The 19,612-nt window shown below is 47.0% G+C and overlaps 1 protein-coding gene across 1 annotated transcript in view; it reads right to left on the bottom strand.

Annotated features, from left to right (window-relative positions):
- The window catches only part of LOC129383363 (uncharacterized), a 222,443-nt gene that overhangs the window by 142,071 nt on the left and 60,760 nt on the right, over positions 1 to 19,612 (bottom strand). The gene's annotated exons all lie outside the window — the stretch shown is intronic.

Here is a 19,612-nt window from a genome sequence, read left to right on the forward strand (position 1 = left end):
CTGAAAAGATGTAAAAAGCAAAAACATAATCGGGAACTAAGGAAGAGAATTGTGGAATTAAACAAGGAAATCGAGAAATATGCAAAGAGGTTAACCCAACGAAAGTGGGAAGTTATGTGCGACTTGCTGGAAATTCAGATAGGAATGTCCAAGAGCTGGAACATTCTCCGATGCCTATTGGACCCCGGCAGTACAAAAACCACACAAAGACACAATCTACAGAAGGTCCTACACAGCTACGACGGTACAAAAGAAGAGCTCTTTCGAGAGCTCCAAAAAATGTACGTTGGAAATGCGGATAAAGAACGACTCTCGGATTACCTAGGTAACGAGAATCCTGATCTTGATACCCCTATTATGGAGGCAGAAGTTAAATATGAACTTACCAGGCTCAACCCGAAATCTGCATCAGGACCTGATGGGATAAGAAACAAAACACTCTGGAACCTCGACGATGTATCCATCCGAGCTCTACCGGACTACATGATCAACTGCTGGGAGCAAGGTGGCATTCCAAGTCAATGGAAATCAGCCCAAATCATTTTCGTGAAGCCTGGAAAGAAACCACAACTCATGAACTTAAGGCCCATATCGCTAACATCCTGCATCGGTAAACTCATCGAACATGTGGTTCTCACACGCCTCACGAGATACACGGATGATGGAGGACATTACCTACATACCATGGTTGGATTTTCACCCAAGTTATCGACGCAGGATATTATGCTCAAACTAAAGCTTCAGATCATATATGCGGGTGAGAAAACTCTAGATACCAAGGCATTTCTAGGTCTCGCTCTAACTAAGGTATTTGACGCCGTCACGCACAAGGCAATACTACAATATCTCCAAAATCTCGATGTAGGACGTAAAACATACGCGTACATCAAAGACTTCTTGACGGATCATACCGCAAAGATTTCAGTTGGAGAATCCAAATCGGAGACGTTCAAACTAGGTAATAGGGGTACTCCGCAGGGTTCAGTCCTATCTCCCTTTCTATTCAACGTGGCAACGATCGGTCTTCCTGCGAGACTTGAAAAGATAGGACTCGGACACAGCCTATACGCGGACGACATCACCCTTTGGGTAGCGGGTGGAAGCGATAGGCATGTGGAAGAGATCCTCCAAACAGACATAAACACGGTCGAAGACTACATCAGGGACAAGAGACTGAGATGCCCCTTGCAAAATGAGAACTTCTGCTCTATACACCCACATGCAGGGTCGAAAAAGCATTAAGGAAAGGCCGGGCGTTGTGGCCACAGTAGAAGGCACCACCATACCGATAGTGGAGAGCCTGAGAATACTTGCCTTCACTTTTGTGTTTTCTCAGAACTTCTGGTTTGCTCGAGCGACTTTAACTGAAGTGCTGTCCGTACACGTACCTACACCTTCTCTCTCCCTTCTTTCTCTTCCCCTTCTCCCTTCCCCCAGTGTAGGGTAGCCAACCAGACTATTGACTGGTTAACATCCCTGCCTTCCTGTATTCTTCTCTCTCTCTCTCTCTCTCTCTGAGAATACTTGGACTCCGCCTATCCGAAAACGGACATAACGGAGAAACCATTAGACTACTTGACAATAGTGTTCAACAAACAATCAGACTAATAAAGCGGATATCCAACCGGCACTATGGCATGAACGAGCACAATCTGATCCGATTAGTACAAACATTCGTAATCAGTCGTATTGTATATGTGGTCCCTTTCCTCAAGCCCTACGCTGCGGAGAAAATCAAGATAGAATGCATTATTAGAAAGGCGTATAAGCAAGCCTTGGGACTTCTGGCAAATACGTAAAACGAGAAATTCTTGGCGCTCGGCGTGCACAACACACTAGATTAACTTATTGAGGCCCAGATAGTAGCGTAGTATGAAAGGCTTACACAGAGTTTGACGGGGAGGCACATCTTAGATGACATCGGAATAAGCTACGAAGCACAGCACGGAGTGCGGAGAGACATCCCAAAGAAAGTAAGGGAACATCTGTCAATACCCCCCTCCCCAGAAACATGCACCCAGAGTTTCAGCATGATCGAAGGAACGCAAGAGCGAGAGCTCTCCGCAAAAGATTGCGTAGTGCCAAGGACGTGGTATATGTGGACGCGGCGGAGTACTCACATAGACAGAGTATATCGATAGTTGTTACGAGTCTAGAGGCTGACTGCAGAATTAGTGGCACGGTAAAAACAGGGAAGGCGGAGGTGGCGGAGGCCTTAGCACTGGCAATAGCCTCCACGGAAGCTAACATCGTAGTAAGCGACTCCAAGACAGCCATCAAGAACTATGCAAAAGTAAGAATCTTGTCGGAAGCACTGAGAATTTTAAACAACTTTCGTGAAGTTCAGGACATTCACATTATTAGGGCACCCGCCATCCCGGGAACGAAATAGCGCACAACCTGGCTCGAGAACTGACGGGCCGAGCAGGTGACACTGCAACAAATACTGGGAACGGAGACAGACCGGACGACCAGCTTTAACGAGATCACCAAACACTATAAATTGGGAAGGGCCCATTTCCCCCCGGCACACTCCTCACTACCGATTAGACACTCCTGCCGAGTAGATGGCAAGCGATGGCATGGCGCCTCTTTCCAACAGATACATATCCGAACCCAGTGGCTTACCACCGCTACTACCTGGACCTTCACACGGATAGATGTAGATTCTGTCAAGAAGTGGGACACCGCCTTGCTCAGCTGTGCACCGGAAGACCAACTCAAGGCAATCCAGCAGGTCGAAGATGCCGCCAGGGCCCAAGGGCTCGAGGCCGTCACCTAGGTAGAGAAGCCTAGGTCTCAAATCTGCTGTGCACAAATAAAGTTTATTCCTCCTACTCCCCATGATTAAGCAGCGACAGCTCAGATGTCTACTTCGACTATACAAAGACTGCTTTTCGACGTCATCGAGGATTCCATAAACACCAGTCGCAAAGCATCGCATAATAACCGAAGAGTGCGCTCGACCACTACGCCAGAGCCCTTACCGAGTTTCGACGCGAGAACGCGAAGCTATAAGACAACAAGTCGACGAAATGCTGCGCGACGACATCATCCAGCCGTCGAAAAGCCCGTGAGCGTCTCCAGTTGTTTTAGTGAAGAAAAAGGACGGAACCCTACGTTTCTGCGTCGATTATCGTCGACTGAACAAAATCACGAAGAAAGACGTATACCCCCTTCCACGGATAGACGACGCATTGGATAGGCTCTGCAATGCTAAATACTTCTCATCGATGGACCTCAAGTCTGCCTACTGGCAAATAGAAGGTCGACGAGAGATATCGCGAAAAGACCGCCTCATCATGCCAGACGCCTTCTACGAGTTCAAGGTCATGCCGTTCAGACTGTGCTCGGCGCGTTCAACGTTCCAGCACGTCATGGACACAGTGTTGGCAGAATTGAAGTGGCAGACTTGTTTTGTTTACTTGGATGACGTCGTCGTCTTTGCTAGAAATTTCGACGATCACCGTAGGTGGCTTGCGACAGTGCTATAGGCCATCGAGTCATCAGGGCTCACTCTGAAGCCGATAAAGCGCCGCTTCGCCTACGATCAGCATAGGCCCCACGTCATCAGCAAATCTGGAGTCCACCCTGACCCGCAGAATACCGCTGCCATCGCAAAGTTCCAGCAGCCCATCGACAAGAAGGCAGTGCGTAGACTCCGTGGCATGTGCGCCTACTAAAGGCGCTTTTTCAAGGACTTATCACGCATCGCTGAGCCGCTGCCACATCTAACTAAATGTTATGTCGAGTCCAATGGGAAACGCCGCACGCGCACGCATTTGAAGAACTCAAACGACCCATGTAGTCGCCACCGGTACTTGCGCACTTTGACTAGGACGCCATTACAATAATCCACACTGACGCCAGTAGCCTAAGCCTCGGTGCCGTCCTAGTCCAGAGGAAAGCCGGGCTTGAATGGGTGATAGCTTACGCTAGCCCGTCGCTGTCAGAAGCGGAAGGCAATTATTCTACGACCGAAAAGGAATGCCTCGCCATCGTTTGGCCTACAGCGAAATTTCGCCCTTACCTATGTGGCAGGCCATTCAAAGTCGTCAGCGACCATCCCGCCTTGTGTTGGCTAGTGAATTTAAAGAATCCTTCAGGACGGCTTTCGCGGTGGAGCCTATGACTGCAAGAATATGGTATCACTCTAACCTACAAGCCCCCACGAAAACACTCTGATGCCGATTGCTTATCACGCGCCCCCATTGACCCGCCGCCTCATATTGACGTCGATGACGACGCCTTCCTTGGAGTAATAAGCGCGGAAGACTTCGCTGAAGAGCAACGAGCAGACCCGGAGCTGAAAAGCCTCGTCGAGTATTTGGAACGGCACACCGGCGTTGTACCTAGGGCATTTAGGCGAGGATTGTCTTCGTTCACGCTTCAAAACAACCTACTCGTGAAGAAGAATTTCTCACCAGTCCGCGCCAGCTACCTTCTTGTTCTTCCCTCAGCTCTGCGTTCCAAAAAGTACTGCACGCCCTACATGACGATCCAACCGCTGGGCACCTCGGATTCTCCAGGACGCTGTCGAGGATACAGGAAAGGTATTACTGGCCGCGTCTGACCGCCGACGTCGCCCGTTACGTCAATTCATGCCGAGACTCTCAGCGACGGAAGACACCACCGACAAGGCCAGCAGGATTACTACAGCCGATCGAGACTCCTTTCCGACCATTTCAGCAGATTTAGATGGACTTGTTGGGACCCTTTCCGACCTCAACAACCGCAAATAAGTGGATCGTCGTGGCGATGGACTACCTCACCCGCTTCGCTTTTCTAAATTCCTTGTAGTCTAATTATGCTACTCGGTGGTATATCACTACGTTCAATATTTATTCTATGTCGCTGAGACTGCGGACTGCCTAAAAAAAGCTGCGCTCCCTACCGCGAATCGATGTCCCACTGGTGCGGCTATCTGACCGCTAAAATATATCTCGTCCCGCACAAACACGTCATCGCCGGCCCTCTCGGAACACTTCCCGTTTGATGTCAAGACTGTAAAGTTCATGGCTTTATCTGGCGTCCAAATCTCATTGTTCACTGCAGCAACTGGCCTTTTAATTTCACACCCCTGCAGTTCAACCTGCATCTCCATGCACAGCGTGGTCTGCGCAACCTCAGAAATGTTTCTTAGTTAACGCCTTCAACTCATCACGGACGTGTTTACGTGGACAAGACATCGAAGATTTGTCCTCGCCGATTTTGGAAACGCGACGGTATCCTACTCCAAACCACCCCTGCTGCAATTTTCACGAAGACTTAGTTCGCGTTGTGTGTGTTTGTAAGCCTTTCAAAGCTTCAAGAACTCGTTCAGATAGCATTTTAAACACCCACATTAAGCAGGACTTGCCAGCTGTTCCTTCGCTATTGCCAGCTGTTGCGAACTGCATACAAGTACCCAAGAAAGTGGCTGCGAAACAGCGCCGAGGTAACGCAATTTTAGAGCTTCGCATGCGTAATGAGAAGACGTGAGTTCCGACCCAATATGTAGCAGGTTGTTTACTTCTCGTCGAATTTCATTTTGCTTTCTTTAGTTGAAAAAAAATCGGCGAGTTGCCCTATGCGTTCCTTGGTTTCATTACGTCAACAAACACACACACACACACACACACACACACACACACACATATATATATATATATATATATATATATATATATATATACCCTAATCGGTCTTTACCCTTTCATCAACCCTTCATCTTAATCCACCACAAACCGCCTTAATCCCCTACCCACCTTAATATTTATTCATGCATCTTAATCCTTCTTAATGCACTCTAATCTACCCTAATCTTCTCTAATACACTCTAATCAACCTTAATCCTTCCTCATCCACCTTATGTCAATCACTAATGATTCGTTAATTAACTTGGGTAATCATTCTCTCATACAGGGGTGGACATGCTTTGTGTCACCTCTGGCCTTCCTTGGGTCACGTGATATTTCCAGTTTACAACACGACCTTCGCGTTTCTTTAAGTTTTAAGGCTTTCGCCTTAAAACTTTAAAAAAAACTCAATGTTGACTAGCTAACGCTCATCACCTACAATACCACAGGTATAGAGAATCTATAATGCTGCACTTCCGGCTGAATAACAACAGTTAGCGACGTGCGAGGTGATAAAGCCGCCCCAGAATATTAAGCATACTGAGGACAACCGCAACAAAAACGCTGGTGAGCAGGCCGGAAGAATGAAAAAAAAATGCAGCATTACGGGATGCTTTGCTACGAGCTATAAGAAGGACGCCTCAGCTCGCAAACAACGGTGTTCTTTGTCGGAACAAAGTTCTTTCAGCCAATGTCATGCAGCCACTGCTTCCTGCGCAAGGCGTCACGCTTTCCTTGTGGTATCATAAAAACAGCTCAACCATATGCAGGCTTCTTGCTGCAGTTATATGCGCAACACCCCGGCATAGCGCTAGCACACAGAGCAGGAAACACAGCGAACAACGTTCGCTACGCCGAGCTAAAGCGCAAAGTCAGCCGTGCTCAGGAGGAAAATGGCGCGAACGAAAAAGAAAAACACAAGCAAAACTCAAGATCCGCGGGTTTCGAAGGGCAACGGCAGGGAGACCAATCGTCGTGCAGAAAAACGGTGGCAAAACTGGTTGCCGGGGGGGAACGCGCAAGGGGCGAGGAAGAGGCGAGGAGGTCGCGCGGCGGCGGCAGAGTTCAAAGAGTGTCGCTACTTGCAAATTATCACGGCACTTTAGGTTAACCAAAAGAGAAAAATTCCTCTACCGTGAATGCGGCCACAGCTGGAAGGTGTGTGATAGACTGTGGTTTGGTCACAACCTCACGCGACTGAAGAGTGTGCGCAGTTCGGAACCGAAGCTTGAATCGAGCAAAATGACGATATGACAAAAGACTTTCATGAAAATTGTGCTAAACACGAGTTCAAACATGAGAAATCATGCACCAGCTTCGCTGTTTTAACAGCTTTCACCGTGTGGAACTGGCCTTGCTTTTCTTTAACAGGCTGAGGATTCTCACTTGGCGAAGGGTGACGTCAAAAAGACAATATCATCCACGCATCTTGAAGCAAGTATTTATTTCACACAAAACATGTATTCAAACATGTGTCGTTGGAGACGTCGGCTTCTTGCCACAACATCGCCAACATCGCTTCAGGGATAGCGTTTGGGCAGTCACGGCTAGCTCAAGTAAAAATTGGCAGTGGCTTAGCTCGGCTATGCTAGGATATACGTAGCGAAAGCTAAGGCATAGCATGATTAGCCTTGGTTAATCTTGATTGCAAGTCCAGGTTAGTCTGGTTGTCTAGCTATGTTGCGGCGTTTAGCCAGTCGTTCGGCGCGCTGTTCGTCTGTTTCCTGGGCGATTCGTTTCCACTTCATCTCATTCCGATGTCGATTCCAGGCCTCCTCCTGCTTATCAGAATTGTCACCGTCCATATTGCCGCCTCAATTGTGGTTGCGGAGCACGCGAGTTCTCCTTTTCAATCCACCGACATGTTATCAGGCATGCGACGCAGCTGCCGAAGTGAGCGGAGGTGAGTGCAACTACGCGAACGCGGTCTGACGTCATACCAAAAGGCGCCGGACGAAAGGCGGCGCCGCGCAGCGGCGGAGTACCTGTGGCTCGGTGCTACTAGTGGCGCATGCGCAGTAGTGACTAGGGAGTGAGAGAGAGAGAGAGAACCGCGGTGAGGCGCGCGTTGTGACGTCATGTTCCTCCTCGGAGCACCGACACGGCGAAATCGCAAGCTCGCGGCCAGTAAAGCTTTCGCTTTAAAAGAAAACTCAGTGCCCTTCCACTCTGCGAAGAAGGATGACCAGAGAAGCTCTGTAATGTGGGCCCCTAATGGCAACCTGCACCTCAGCCGCAGGTCGGCCCGGCATTAAACTATCTGCGGGATCCGCCCACGTATGGGGAGCGCTTAACGCCTGTGTCGACTCTGCCGCGGGTCGGCCCGGCATTGCACTATCTTTGGGATCGGCCCATGTAAAGACGTTTATTTTAGTGCGGCCGCATCGATCACGGTGCGTACTCGGCGGCACGAACGTAAAGAGCGTCTGACAGGTATTTAGGCTCGTGTTTTCTGCGAACACATGGACACGATCCAGTGGGAACTAGCCTTTAACAGCTTCGCTCTAAAGGTTCGGCAGCATGTTACACTTCTGTAACGCGTGAAGGCGAAAGGCTGTTGGCACACTTGGTAATGCGCCGTTTGGCATCGTCACGTTGCTACTTTCGCAGTTCGGCTTCTTCGGCTCGTTTTCGACGCTTACCTGCGGCTTCGCGCGCTCGTATCGCGGGATCAGGCTCGCGCCAACGACGTTTCTCTTCGGCTTTACGTTGCATCTTTTCAGCAGGTGACTGAAACGTATGCTTTTCTGTGCGTTGTATGGTGATTGCAATGAACGTATGCGCTGTTCGCTTCACTTAGCTGAGCGCTTGTAGCCTCAGCCTTATTGGCGTACCAGCTATTGCATTTTATTTATTGCTTACGGAGATATGAGCCATTGCTTACGAAAATGTGAGCCATTGCGAATTAAGGTCACACTCATTTTATTCATTTATTGCACCGCTCAACTGCGCCGCGTTTGTGTACGTTGTATGCGTGATTCTAATGAATGTAACTATGCACTGCATGTTTCACTGAGCTGAGTGATTGTAACCTCTGTATTACCAGAGGGATGAGGGATTGCCTGGGGGGTAGATACATTGCTGATGATGATAGTATTGTACCACTGCACCGGACGACGCCTCTTTCTCAAGGCCATCGGGGGTATGAGCCACTTAAGGCTATCGCCTTCAAACAGATGGCTCCATTCACCCCTATCTACCACAAAATTTATTGCGCATCTGACGTCTGCCGCTGCCAAAACATAGACTCAGAGATAACGGTTGACCGGGCACGCTTAGCTGAAGCAACAAGAGATGGCGTCACTCGCCCATCTTGAGCAAAATTTCGGTGTTTGTGCGCGGGGTCCAGGCCCCCGTTTGAGTGTACTAGAGACAGTTGGAAAGAATGGCCATTGCGGCGGCCTCTGCGTCAGGCGTTTGCGGTGAGCAGCCACACCACGGCACTGCTGTGACGAAACCGATTAGAACCCTAGAGCTGTCCGCGCTCCGCTATCGCGCGACAAGTGGCGGGCGTCTGCTGCGCGCCGTAATTTCTCGCTTTCACTTCTTGCGCAAGCCACTTGGCGGTCATTTATCTTTAATGGTGTAGCGGGACATGATTTCCATATGTTTTACACCTCATCTAAGTGCTTTGGCAGCAAGATAGGGAAAGAACAATGTGCCAAACGGCTGCATGCGTGGCCTTCCTCCTAGGCGAGAGCACGGGAACGGTTATGTAATAATCTACCACGCAGGAAGGCTTGCGAAAAAACGCACGCGAACAAGGAAAGAACGACAACGAAATTATTCGAGTGGGAAAAGCGCACGAAAATTTTATGCGTGCGAGGAGGATAACAATACAATTATTCCGCACACTTCAGAACTGCAATATTTATGTGCAGTGATGGCTGCTCTGACCACCATTACATTTGCAGTGAGGGTCGCCCGTGTTTTACTGTTACACTCACGGAGCATGATTTTATACAAAACTTGTTAGCTCCAGCATTTAGCTTGTGTAAAGCAAAGAAGATAGAAGGCACCCATTAAGCTGAACGAGAGTAAGAGACACCGTCACGCAGATAAGCATTATCAGGTGATGTTGTTTCAGGCATTGCATGCTGCAAAATGCCTTGTCGCGCCCAGACGAAGCTTGTAATAAATGCGGAAATTATGTAATCAGGAAGCAAATTAAATTTAATGCACTGACACTTTATTTCTAAGCAATTCTACTTACATTAGAGGTGCGCTATTAAATAAAGCTTCTTTAGAGATAATCAAATAAAATTTTAATTACAGATATCTTTAGTAGCATTTTGGTGGTGGTGGTGGTGGTGGAGGTGGTGGTGGTGGTGGTGGTGGTGGTGGTGGTGGTGGTGGTGGTGGTGGTGGTGGTTTATTTATAACGGAAGTCAAGACTCACTCCGTATAATTCAAATTCGCAAACATTTAACAAGCATCCAAAATGCTTACTGGAGTTTAAGTATTTAAGGCGAGCTCCATCTAGAGGTGTTTGCAAAGAACTGGGCGCAGCGCTTTATGGCTTCTGAGATTTGCGCGCGCTGGGCACGCGCAAGTAACGGTGGCCAAAACTGCTCCATGAAAATGCTGGAAAAGGCGTTCGTGTTTGAGCTTACGCGTGAAAGAGCGACATTTCCTGGTACCTTCAAATTACAATCCGACGCTGTCGGGCCTGTGGGTTACGTTTAGGCCGTATATTACGATTTTTCTGACGCATGTTACTTTCAAGAATTCAATTAGTTCAGTAACCGCCTCTGCGCCGCGCGCAGTGCCTGGGTGGTTGTGGTTCGGAATGATTTTTCGCTTAGCGACGTTCGACGCTGACATCAGATTTTTTTGCAACGCGGGGCCCTTACCGCTTCCGCGTTAAATAGGAAATTGTTCACAAACCATCGATGATGGCTGCCAGTGTAATCAAATAGCCCGAACGAACGAATGAGCGTGCGAGCCAACGAAAGAACGAACGAAGGAACGAACGTTTTCCTTTCCGAGTCCGACCACCACCCAACCACGAAAACGGCTGAAGGTGCCAGAGAGATATATTCGCTTTAAATGAAATGAAAAGCACAACGTGAATGTGAGCTTCGCTGTACGCGTATCTGATGCGTTTCGTTGTTTGTCAGCGTCAATTCGCTCTTTTCCTTAATACAGTGTGTCATGTTTACGAGTGTATTACAACAACTTACTCATTTTATCACTTCGCACACGGCGAATTACGCGTACTATGAATGCCTGCAATGAACGCGTAAGTGCGGATCATTGCCGTAGCAGAGCTGCAGTAGAGGAAAGACGCGTACAAATTTCCGGAGTTGACAATACACAAACGCGAACTTTCTGCGGCGAGTCACCATAGTGTTACTTTGCAGTAACGCGAAACTGAACACGACCTGTATTATCCCTTTAATAGTTAAGCGGCAAAAAAAAAGGGGGGGCAAGCTGCATCGCAGAAGTTTCCCACTTCCCCAAGTGGAGAAACCTCTCGGCTCTGCCATAGCATCGCATCTGGCGGCTGCTCAACTAAAAAGCGTCATGCTCTGCCCATATTTTGCCACTCTGGGCACTCTGCAAGTATTTTCTGGTACACTCTACATCCCGATCGTGTGTGGAAGGCATTTCTGCTACCAAAACCTAGGGACAGAGGCTGCGGTTGTGCGGGAGGATCTAGCGGAGCCAAGAAGGGTAGGCGCCACTGACCAATCTCACCCACAGTGCAGTCTATGCGTGCACTGCCGCCGAAAAGTGGCCTCGCAAATTGAGAGCAAGTGGTCACACCTAAGGGAACGAAAAATAGATGGCGCCACTCACCCATCGTCTCGTAATTTGTAATGGTGGCTGCCTAGGCATTCGCCACCGCAGAGCCACACCCTCCGAGATTGCCGACGAGCAGTGGTAGTAGAGTGAAAAACCAGCAGATGGCGCTACTCATCCGTGTAGAGTCGAGGAAGAACTTCGCAAATGACGAAGTAAAGAGTAGTAATGTTGTGAGCTTCGAAGTGTAATAACGACAGAAAACTAGAAAGAGAAACAACATGTTCGTTGGAAAGGAAAATATAAACCGAAAAGCTAGTGGAGCAGGGAGATACGAGAAGCGATCGCCGAACGACAGGAAGTATCCCGAGAGCACAGGCAGGCAAAGAAGGCGCAGTTCCGCAGGATGAAGTAGCCAGTAAATTGGCAATATACCGCAAGAAGTCTGTGGTTCAAATACTGGTGCAAGCAAATATAAAAGGTGAAAGTGAACGATGGTTATGAGAAATACGTGAGATAAAGAAGGCCGCACCTAGAGTATTTTGGAACCACATAAAATTATTAGGCAGGAACTATACAACAATACAACAACATATCCTAGACGAAGATTGAATTGGAAGGGAAAGTGACATTAAATTACATCCGCAAAATAACAGCCGAATCTTTCCAAGGCAATTACGAGGTTGTATTTGAAGAAAAAAAGAGCAAGAAATAGAACAGATTTCGGAAAAGGAGCTGGTGCTGACAAACTTCAACTGGAAGAAAGCCGAAGCGAAGATTCCTAAGCGCACAGCCACACAAGGTTCCGGTTAGGCTGATTAATGAGCTAAGACCAAAAAGAAAGGAAACTGTGGTGAAAACAGTGGAAACAAACTTTAAAAGATAGACGAATGCGAGACAGTTGGCGACAAAGTAGAATGAATTTCATTTATAAAGGTAAGGGGGGGAAGATAGAATTCACTCGCATAGACCGTAGGCCATTACATCAGTAATATACAGGCTAGCAATGCAGGCAATCAAATTACAGCTGCAAGCATGGGCAAAGAATAATGGCGCTTTCGGAGAACCTCAGAATGGCTTCAGAATTGGTAGGCGCTTCGATGATAACTTATTTGCTCTTACTCAGTGTATTGAAATATCGAGAGTAGAAAGCAGGCCGTTATATGTGGCCTGTTTAGACATTACAGGGGCGTATGAGAACGTAGACCACAACATTTTGTGGGACAATCTGGAAGGGGAAGGTTGAGGTGACGATTGTCTACAGCTTTTGAGATAGATTTACCTAGAAAATACCGTTTGCGTTGAATGGGAAGGGATGAGGAGCGAGGCGAAAGTGGATATCAACAAGGCCCTTTATCCCCACCGCTGTTTATGATGTACATGATGAGGATGGAGAGGGCGCTAGAAGGAAGTAATATCGGGTTTAATCTCACATACAGACAGGCGGGTACAGTAGTAGAGCAGCAGCTTCTAGGTTTATTTTATGCGGACGAGATTGTGTTGCCAGCTAACAAGTAAGTGATTTGCAACGTCTGGCTAATATCTGTGGACAGGAAGGCAAGAATTTAGGTTTGAAATTTAGTGTTAGAAAATCATTTGTTATGGTATTCAATGAAAACAGCCAACAGGCAGTGGCAATACAGGGCCAGGAAATTACTCCGCTAAGGGAATATAAATACCTTGGTATATGGATAAACGAAGGCAATATATTGTTACGGTGAAGGAAAGGAAGAAGTTGATTTGCCATTGTGGCAGCAGGTAGATGACGTCCGCTGCGAAGTTCCGTGATTGTACCTCGCACCTACACCAAACGTTGCAGGAAGAAAGCAGGCCCACGAGTGTAAAATATAGTATATTTACAACTGGCGTACATGGCATTCAGGCAACTGACATACTTCGTCTTCCTCTAGTCTAAATCAACTTCTTCCTTCCCTTCACCGTAACAATATATGTGTAAACACAGGAAAATATAATAACAGTAAAGGGGAAGAGAAATGCAGCCATAATGAAGCACAGAGTGCTATGGGGATACAATAGGTACGAGGTGCTCCGGGATATGTAGAAACGTGTAATGGTTCCAGGACTTACTTTTGGGAATGCGGTTGTTTGCTTCAAATCCGGGGTACAATCAGGACTCGATGGGAACCAAAGGTCAGTGGGTCGCCTCGCATTGGATGCTCACGGGAAGACTACAAATGAAGCTGGGTAGGGTGATATTTGCTGGACTAGTTTTGAAGTGAGGGAAGCTCACTGGAAAATTGATTATGAAGAACGACTAAGGAATATGTAAAAAGTAAATGGGCTAGGGGAGTGTTGAGGTATCTGTACAGGAAAAACATTGATTCACAGTGGAGGAAAAGAACTAGGAAGCTTACCAGCAAGTATGCGTCCTGTAGGGTGGGCAACACAGCAACAAAGAAAGTCAAGCGGAAAGTCAGAGAGGTTGACATAATGTGATGGGTGGCGGCAATGGAAAAGAAACCTGGCATGAGTAACTACTTAAGAGGAAGAAACGAAATCAGGAAAGAAATAATTTATAACTCAAAGGGAAACTCATTACTTTTCGATGTGAGATCAGGATTCCTTAGAACACGCACCTAAAAGCGAGATATAAGAAGGAAGAAGAAGCATATGTTTGCTGCGATAAAGCTACGGAAACGATGGAGCATGTTTTATTAGAATGTGAAGACATCTGCCCAGCGGTCGATTTAGGCACCACTGGCCTCCTTGAAGCGCTTAGGTTCAGCGAGAGCATGGGAAAACTAAACATGTCCGCAATAGAGATTACTATGAGGCGATTGGAAGATTGGTGGAAAAAAAGTTGGGAAACGAGAAAAAACGGAGACGTGCAAAAGCAAAATTCGCAATAGGGGGTCAGAAAATGTGGTTGTGGGAGTTCATACTGCTTTTTATTTTAACTTGGGTAGGACATTAGGCAGTATAATAGCAAAAGCTTGGTGGCGCAACCCACCGCCCCGTTTCAAAGGGGACGCTCATACCATCCATCCATCCATCCATCCATCTGTACAAAACTCGGTACTTTCAGCATAGCTTTAGCGGCCCTTCTCACTGTATTCAGGGTCATTTGATATAGCGCAGCTGCAGTGTGCAGCGCAACGCTACCGTCGAGCCGAAAAACACAATTGCGGCTCTCCACACGGCTACGATACAACTCTGACCACGTAGCTGGCAAACTAGCTGTGGTGCAGCTACTCTTCGAGTCCGACGTGATCGTATTTGTACAAAGCCAGCTTATACGGCGCCTCAGAACTGCTTTACCGGAACTACGCTTTTTGAAGAAATACAACCAGTGCTGTTCAGGCAAGTAGTGGTACAAATAGATGGAATTCGCTAGACATGCACCATAGAGGTAGGTGACGGGAGTAGCCCTACTACTGACTGCTGCTTAGGTGCACCTCGCTCACATTTAACCAACAGGGTTTGCGGGAGAAATAAGGAAAGGCCGGAGGCTAACCAGACGGAGGTGAAGATGGTGTTAGAATTTTTAACCATTTGATTTATACAAACATTACCTTCTCCTAAGCAGAGATTTTCATATCAAACTTGTCAATGAGTACACAGTTACACTACCAATGAAGTAAAGGCTCCACGGACCTCATTTTCGATTTCTCACAGACCTCACGGAAACATTAGATGTTGCGCGAACGTATGTGGAAATTCTCGGCTCCGCAATGCACGTATTAATTAGTATCAGGTTATATGAAAAATGGTTTCGAGTCAGAAGCTCCAATATTACTAGCCCGCTGACATCTCAGGTCAGCGCAGCGAGTATTGCTTTCTATTTTTACCGAAGAGCGTGCCTGCTAGCTGCCCGCCATAAAATTACTTTTTTGGATTCACGCCCAAATCTGCGTATGGGCGTCGTAAGGCTCATAACAAGATATATCATTTCCATCTTAGCAAACCACGAGACTCAAAGGTTCCCCTTGTACATTTTGGACATCACGGGGACCAGTAGACTAAACCGATGAACATCCCAAGAACATTCGTGCAACATGCACTTTTTCACAAATAGTTCTTTTGAGCACCTTTCGATTTATCAGCTCCGGTTCTTCAACATCATGAGCAAAGTTTCCACGCGTGGTTACTGATCAGCCTTGATTGAGGCGGTTAGCCTTGCCTATTGTTTCTCTCCCTACACATGACGACACGTGATTGCTGGTTTTGTTACACAATGTCACTGTTCATAGCGCATTTCTTGAATCTGTTTTATACCTCTATACATACATAATATAATATAATATATATAATATATAACATAATATATATATATATATATATATATATATATATATATATATATATATATATATATATATATATACATATATTAGTTGTCATTTCTTTCTTTTTTATGTTTTGTGTTGTATTCGACTACATGAAAATATATTTCACATGTCAGGGTGTGTAGACCCTCGTCAAGCCGCGTTATTGTGGCTGTTTGTATGTCCGCCTAACATCATGAAATGATACCAAACGAAGGAATTGAATAATGACAATACAGATTACATAATTACAGCCTCCCTTCCTGCCTGCCTGCCTAACAGGAGACAATGTTTTGCTATAAAAGTCGCATACAATGAAGTACAGGTCCGGTAAAGAACACTGCCCTGGGATGCTGCACACCATCGGAAGAAATGGCTCGAACGCCCGGTCGCCGGCAGGCAGCTCTAGGCGCCGTCGACGCGCGCCGGTGTTACGACGCGGGTCGACCCCGACCAGCGTATCGTGCGCGCATAGAAGCCACAACCAATCAGCGCGCGGAACATTAAGCGGCAGCAACCTGGGGCGGGGCTAACGCAAGTGCGCGTTACGTGCCTGTGGACTCCGGCGCGTAGGCTTCACCTCGGCATTGTCACTACGGGCAATGGCAACAACTGTGGTGCACTGAAGGCTCATGGTCATTTGACCCAGCGATGCAGTGTCTTTGTTGCACCACAGGGATAACGCTTAAGCGGTCACCGCGCGCACGTACCGCCGGCCCACAGGTCTCAAGTCCTCCTATGGTCCCGCAGTCGTTCTCATGGCAGCTAACAAAACACAAGTTAGGAGGCCACAAACACAAACAAGTTAGGAGGCCAAAAGAAGCATATACAGTGTTAAGGAGCGGGCACGTCCTGTGCTACCGGGGCTTAGCGGAGAGACGAGAACTAGGAGTCGGATTCCTGATTAATAAGAATATAGCTGGTAACATACAGGAATTCTATAGCATTAACGAGAGGGTGGCATGTCTTGTTGTGAAACTTAATAAGAGGTACAAAATGAAGGTTGTACAGGTCTACGCCCCTACATCCAGTCATGATGACCAGGAAGTCGAAAGCTTCTACGAAGACGTGGAATCGGCGATGGGTAGAGTGAAAACAAAATACACTATACTGATGGGCGATTTCAATGCCAAGGTAGGCAAGAAGCATGCTGGAGACAAGGCAGTGGGGGAATATGGCATAGGCACTAGGAATAGCAGGGGGGAGGTATTAGTAGAGTTTGCAGAACAGAATAATATGAGGATAATGAATACCTTCTTCCGCAAGCGGAATAACCGAAAGTGGACATGGAGGAGCCCGAACGGCGAGACTAGAAATGAAATAGATTTCATACTCTGCGCTAACCCTGGCATCATACAAGATGTGGACGTGCTCGGTAAGGTGCGCTGCAGTGACCACAGGATGGTAAGAACTCGAATTAGCCTAGACCTGAGGAGGGAACGGAGGAAACTGGTACATAAGAAGCCGATCAATGAGTTAGCGCTAAGAGGGAAAATAGAGGAATTCCAGATCAAGCTACAGAACAGGTATTCGGCTTTAAGCCACGAAGAGGATCTTAGTGTTGAAGCAATGAACGACAATCTTGTGGGCATCATTAAGGAGTGTGCAATAGAAGTCGGTGGTAACTCCGTTAGACAGGATACCAGTAAGCTATCGCAGGAGACGAAAGATCTGATCAAGAAACGCCAATGTATGACAGCCTCTAACCCTACAGCTAGAATAGAACTGGCAGAACTTTCGAAGTTAATCAACAAGCGTAAGACAGCTGACATAAGGAAGCATAACATGGATAGAATTGAACAAGCTCTCAGGAACGGAGGAAGCCTAAAAGCAGTGAAGAAGAAACTAGGAATTGGCAAGAATCAGATGTATGCGCTAAGAGACAAAGCCGGCAATATCATTACTAATATGGATGAGATAGTTCAAGTGGCTGAGGAGTTCTATAGAGATTTATACAGTACGAGTGGCACCCACGATGATAATGGAAGAGAGAATAATCTAGAGGAATTCGATATCCCAGAAGTAACGCCGGAAGAAGTAAAGAAAGCCTTGGGAGCTATGCAAAGGGGGAAGGCAGCTGGGGAGGATCAGGTAACAGCAGATTTGCTGAAGGATGGTGGGCAGATTGTTCTAGAAAAACTGGCCAGCCTCTATACGCAATGCCTCAAGACCTCGAGCGTACCGGAATCTTGGAAGAACGCTAACATAATCCTAATCCATAAGAAAGGCGACGCCAAAGACTTGAAAAATTATAGACCGATCAGCTTACTGTCTGTTGCCTACAAAGTATTTACTAAGGTAATTGCAAATAGAATCCGGAACACCTTAGACTTCCGTCAACCAAAGGACCAGGCAGGATTCCGTAAAGGCTACTCAACAATAGATCATATTCACACTATCAATCAGGTGATAGAGAAATGTGCGGAATATAACCAACCATTATATATAGCTTTCATTGATTACGAGAAAGCGTTTGATTCAGTCGAAACCTCAGCAGTCATGGAGGCATTGCGGAATCAGGGTGTAGACGAGCCGTATGTAAAAATACTGAAAGATATCTATAGCGGCTCCACAGCCACTGTACTCCTCCATAAAGAAAGCAACAAAATCCCAATAAAGAAAGGCGTCAGGCAGGGAGATACGATCTCTCCAATGCTATTCACAGCGTGTTTACAGGAGGTATTCAGAGACCTGGATTGGGAAGAATTGGGGATAAGAGTAAATGGAGAATACCTTAGTAACTTGCGCTTCGCTGATGATATTGCCTTGCTTAGTAACTCAGGGGACCAACTGCAATGCATGCTCACTGATCTGGAGAGGCAGAGCAGAAGGGTGGGACTAAAAATGAATCTGCAGAAAACTAAAGTAATGTTTAACAGTCTCGGAAGGGAACAGCAGTTTACGATAGGTAGCGAGGCACTGGAAGTGGTAAGAGAATACATCTACTTAGGACAGGTAGTGACTGCTGATCCAGATCATGAGAGTGAAATAATCAGAAGAATAAGAATGGGCTGGGGTGCGTTTGGCAGGCATTCGCAGATCATGAACAGCAGGTTGCCATTATCCCTCAAGAGAAAAGTGTATAACAGCTGTGTCTTACCAGTACTCACGTACGGGGCAGAAACCTGGAGGCTTACGAAAAGGGTTCTACTTAAATTGAGGACGACGCAACGAGCTATGGAAAGAAAAATGATAGGTGTAACGTTAAGGGATAAGAAAAGAGCAGATTGGGTGAGGGAACAAACGCGCGTTAATGACATCTTAGTTGAAATCAAGAAAAAGAAATGGGCATGGGCAGGACATGTAATGAGGAGGGAAGATAACCGATGGTCATTAAGGGTTACGGACTGGATTCCGAGGGAAGGGAAGCGTAGCAGGGGGCGACAGAAAGTTAGGTGGGCAGATGAGATTAGGAAGTTTGGAGGGTCAACATGGCCACAATTAGTACATGACCGGGGTAGTTGGAGAAGTATGGGAGAGGCCTTTGCCCTGCAGTGGGCGTAATCAGGCTGATGATGATGATGATGAACAAAACACTGTGCAATTGGGCTTCGCAATCCGCGTGATTATTGAGGACTCTGCTGGTACCCGATGCCGGGTGGCAAGCTAGGTTGAGGAAGCCACGTCACAAGCACACTATGTTTGGAAACTGTTACCGAGGGGATGTATTGCATAATGTGAATGGGTGTTTTTTTTTTCTTTAATTTTGCTCTCGTACCCCCATCTCCACACGGGTGATAACCGTTTAGGTGTCAGCGAGCAAACTATTTTTTTTTTTTTGCCTCTCATTATTTCTAGCAAGTCACGCATAGTGAATTCCAGCTCCGGCGACACAGCAACAGCGCTTTGGTCCTTGCTTGTATTGTGGTTATTCAACTTCTTAACACGAAACCAAGAGGCTATTACCACATAATAAAAGCACCTAGACCTTCGGCAACCTTGCATGTAGGTTTTTGCGTGCAC

Source organism: Dermacentor andersoni, chromosome 7 (genome assembly GCF_023375885.2).
Source record: "Dermacentor andersoni chromosome 7, qqDerAnde1_hic_scaffold, whole genome shotgun sequence".
Taxonomy (NCBI): Eukaryota; Metazoa; Arthropoda; class Arachnida; order Ixodida; family Ixodidae; genus Dermacentor; species Dermacentor andersoni.